Raw genomic sequence first — 5,002 nt, forward strand, 5'->3', positions numbered from 1 at the left:
CCACACCACTTCCATTCGGCCAACACCTATACACACATATTTTATGAATTTCATCCTTTGCTACACACTTCAACATACATAAATCATCCATAACACAAGTAAAAGATAATTGAACACATACCTTTTCTCCACTTATCTCTTCTTGCTCGGCTAGGTTCACAACTTGCACAACAATTGCTTTGCTTACTTCAACAATCACTCCATGTTAAAGAGGGCCTTCCAATTGGTGAGATTGCTAGAAGGAAATATTTTTATGATCAAGATTTTCCAAGGTTCCTCTTGGTCTAGCTATGGCCGAATGGCCCCTTTAGTTGTCTCTCCATGTTTCTTGAATATTCTAAGTAATGAAATGAATATATGACTACTTGGTCTTCTTTTATACACATGGACAACTCATTTATTTGGGCCAAAACCCACCCCATAGGGCACGGCCACATGGGCCCTTTTTATTCAAGACTAATTTTTTTTTCTTTTTTTTTTGTCTTGCAATTCATGAAAAATTATTTTTCCCAAATTCCAAATTTTCCCTTAGCCTTCCACAATATTTCCATGAACTCTTTTGTGAATTTCCCTTTTTACCCTTAGCCTTTCTCATATTTCCATACTAAAAATGTTCATAAATAATATTTATAAACAACTTGCACATTAAAATAATTTTGGAGAATGGTCTTGCCCTTAACTTCTCGCAATTATCTTGGATTGTCCGAACGTACAAAATACGGGCTATAACATCACCGAGCCTTGTCATGGCCGGTATGTGAAACACCGATCCTTCATGGTCGGATAAGCTATGAATATGAATATGTAAATGAATATGAATATGAATATGTAAATGAATATGAATATGAATACGAATATGAATATGGATATGAAATGTAAATGAGTACGGATACGAATACGGATACGGATATGGATGTATGTACACAATCACGCATTAGAAATGGAAGGTCCCTATGAAAAGCAAGTAAGTGTTTATGACGATGGTTCTACTACCTCTCATCTTATGCTATTTCTTATGTTGTTTATTATGCTTCTATAATGATGTTGATCATGCTTTACATACTCAGTACATTCTTCGTACTGGTGTCCTTTTGTTTGTGGACGCTGCGTCATGCCCGCAGGTGGCCGGGAGACAGGCTTGATCTATAGCTTTATTACTCAGGGACTACGTAGCGGAGCTCCATTTCATTCGGAGCTACAACTTTTGGTATCTATTCTTTTGTGTACATACTTATGGGCATGGCGGGGTCCGGTCCCGCCTATATGATATGACATACTCTTCTTAGAGGCTCGTAGACATGTGTATATGGTTAGATGTATTTGGCCTTGTCGGCTTATATTTTGGATATCATTTTGTTAGCCTCGTCGGCTTATGTACATTGTTGTGGGCATAGTTGTTGATGGTGATATAAATGTATTGTTGCCCAATGGAAATAGTATGATTAATGGATAGAAAGCATGATTTAGCTATGTGGCTCACCTAGATGTAAATGTGAATGTATGATAAGAGGTGGTCGGGTGGGTTAGCACCGGGTACGCGTCATGACCCTCCGGTTGGGTCGTGATAGCGTGGAAGGCTCGATTTCCATGTCGCCAACCAAACATAATGTAGAAAAATGTTTAGAATGAGGACCAACACGCCCCAACTCTAAAACTGCATTATTTTTTACATCCTCACTTTTGTACACTTCCTCAACATTGGCATCATCAACAAAGACCTGATCAAATGGTTGGAATTCTTCTATATACTCCATATGTTGGCCACTACCCAAGATAATATGTAGTTGGGCATAAGAAGCCTCAACCTTTTTATTCAATTGAGCTTGCAGGTCAAGGATATCTGAGCCAAATTGGTCTATCTCTTGTCCGAGCTTTGTTCTTTCTTCCATGAAGTATGTCATGTCACTTGTAATTTCATCAACATAATCCCCCCATACCTCGAATCGGTGAGCTCGAACCAATAGCCAAGTATCACTCACAACATCCACTTTGTGAAAATCACTTGAGAGACTAGAACAACAGTTAGGACACTCATTCCACTGACCACCACACCATTTACAAAAGTTCCAATCATAGAATTTAGAAGGGTCACACAACACATCCCGAATGATCCAAATTTTAGAATAATTTTTCAATAAGTAGGGTGCTCCACAAAGTGCACAAAAATCATTAAAACATGAATACCCAATATTCAATAAATTTTCATTACAAGATACCATGTCAAGAACAATACCAGAATATTAAACAAAAAAAAAATAAAAAAAATAAAACTTGAATAGACAAAAAGAAAAGTCTAATCTAGATAAACAATTAATTTCTAAGTCCCCGGCAACAGCGCCAAAAACTTGTTGCTCCAGAACGCACAAGCAAGTATACGTGGTCGTACAAGTAATATAGGATCTTAAAGTCCAGATATCGTATCCACATGGACTTATGATAAACTATTTACTAAATTAAACTAATGTTAATTATCTAAACAAGAAGTAAAATCCAAGTTTATATTTATGAACTAATTAAAAATAAAAGCAAATAATGAACTTCAACCAAGAAAGAGTGGATTTTATCAGAGAAGAGATAGCTCCAGAGCTATGTCCACTAACAATCCAGTTGAGTTTTCAAATCGTTCTACCTATGGGTTACTAGTTGAGGGGTTAATTGTAGCTTTATGATATTCTCTCGAACTGGTCACAAGTCTGTAGATGCTACTATAACGCTATCTCTATGGTCGTCAGAGGTAACAAGAACGCATTTATTTTTTCGTATTCAACTAAGTAGGGCTAAAGGGTATATCTTTATCCTCAGTAGCGAAACGATAATATCGAACAAACTCTATTTATTCTTATTACGTACGTGAATTCCCTCTCTCAAGTCCAATTCACGCACCACAGATAGTGTTCAATTAGTGATCAAGTAACTAAACAATTAAGCACAAGAATAAACAAGCAACCAAAAATATGAAAATTTAATGGATAGAAACGATAATCACACGTCAACTTTTATGCTTGTGTCAAAACCCTAGAACTAAAGAGTTTAGCTCCACATAAACATGGAGGAAAAACAACAAATCTTCCGAATTAAAACGTAAAATAAGTATTACAGAGAAGAGAAGATAAAATCCTATAACTACGGCCTCCAAGGCGGCTCCAAGCTCTCTCTAGGTCCAAAGTTCTAAACTAAGGGCTTCAAGTTATCCAAAGTTATGTAAACATTATGTAGGACATGTATTTATAGGGTACCAAAAGTCCTGGGCTTTTAAAAACCAAATCCAACTACGACCGGGAAAAAAACAGTGAGGGAGTGTCACACCCGCGTCGCGGGTGCAACACGGATGCAGAGAATCAGAGATCAAGTTTTCTCAAAGGAGTGTCCCCTCCTTGTCTCCCCTCTTTATTTCTTTTCTTTTTCTTTTCTTTTCCCATTTTATTCAATTTTTCTCCAAATATCTTCATCTTCACACCGTTTTATTCCTACACAGTAAAATATTATATTAAGCACAAAATAAAATAATAGTACTCAAAAAATGATAAAAAGTATTAAAATGTGAGGCAAAAATGGGTAAATATATGCATTTTCAGGCCGAACATCATGCACTTGCTGCATTCTTTTATGAATGCAGATTTCCAGGTGGGTTTGACCTTTGTTTCTCGTGGCTGATAGTCGCTCTGAGAGTTGCTTAGAGTCTACAGGGTGAGTATGAGATGTCCGCCGCCTTGAAGATTCTTCTTTATTTATGTCTTTTTTTCTATTCCGAGACATATTCAGACTTAATGTATCATTGATATTCCAGACTTGTAGATTCTAGTTAGATGCTCTTGTACGGATTAGACCAGACTCAGGGTGTATTTTCCTTACTTCCGCATATTTTATATATTATTATTGTCAGACTTCCTTGATTTTATCTCTTCTGCTTATCCAATCAATTTTTTATGTTTTTACTATTGTTGGGTTGAGGGTTCGCCTACCGAGGTGGAAAAGGAAGGTTCCCGCACGATGTAGCTAAATTGGGTCATGACAATGCACCTCTGAATGTTTCATTTAAATTTGCAGGTATCTCCAGGAGCAAGGTCAAGGTCGATTATTCGAAGATGAGGGCCCTCATAGTAGCCTTGTTCCTCAATAAAACTTCACCAATCGGAGATCTACTTTCTAACTACGACTAACTCCACTTATCGAAGATAAAGTCTAACTGTGACTAACTCCACCAATCGGAGATACAGTCTAACTGTGACTAACTCCGCCAATCGGAGATACGATCTAACTGCGACTAACTCCGCCAATCGGAGATACGATCTAACTGCGACTAACTCCGCCAATCAGAGATACGATCTAACTGCGACTAACTCCACCGATCGAAGATACCATCTAATTGCGTCAACTAACTTCACAAATTGAAGATACCATCTAACAACGTCAATTACACCGCCAATCGAGGACCACCGTCTAACTTCGCCAATCGGAGGCTTTACTTTACATTACAGTTGCTCCGCCAGCCGAAAGCCTTTACAATATAGTTGCTCTGCCTGTCAGAAGTCTTTACATTATAGTTGCTTTGCTAGCTGGATGCCTTTTCATTATAGTTGCTCCGCCAGCCGGAAGCTTTACATTACAGTTATTCCGCCAGCCGGAAGCTTTACATTTCAGTCACTTTGCCAATCGTAGCTTTTACCTTACAGTGGCTCGGCCAGCCGGAAGCCTCTACATTATAGCTACTCTACCAGTCGAAAGATTTACATTTCAGTCGCTTCGGAAATCAGAGCTTTCAATTCAAGTTTGTCGACAATCCCTTTCTTTATTTCCGTATGTTATTATTACATTACAACTTTGAATTACACAGGTATCTTTACATCTTTTGCAGGTCAACACAATACAACATGGAACTACCTCTAACACAATGAACTGAGGCACCCTGCTTGATGAGGATATCAAAGTCACAAGCTAGAGTCAATGAATCCGCTCTCCGATTTTGCTCGCCAATCAGTTTTTCATTCAATTTTCAAGAAGA

The sequence above is a fragment of the Lycium barbarum genome, chromosome 7, assembly GCF_019175385.1.
Source record: "Lycium barbarum isolate Lr01 chromosome 7, ASM1917538v2, whole genome shotgun sequence".
NCBI lineage: Eukaryota > Viridiplantae > Streptophyta > Magnoliopsida > Solanales > Solanaceae > Lycium > Lycium barbarum.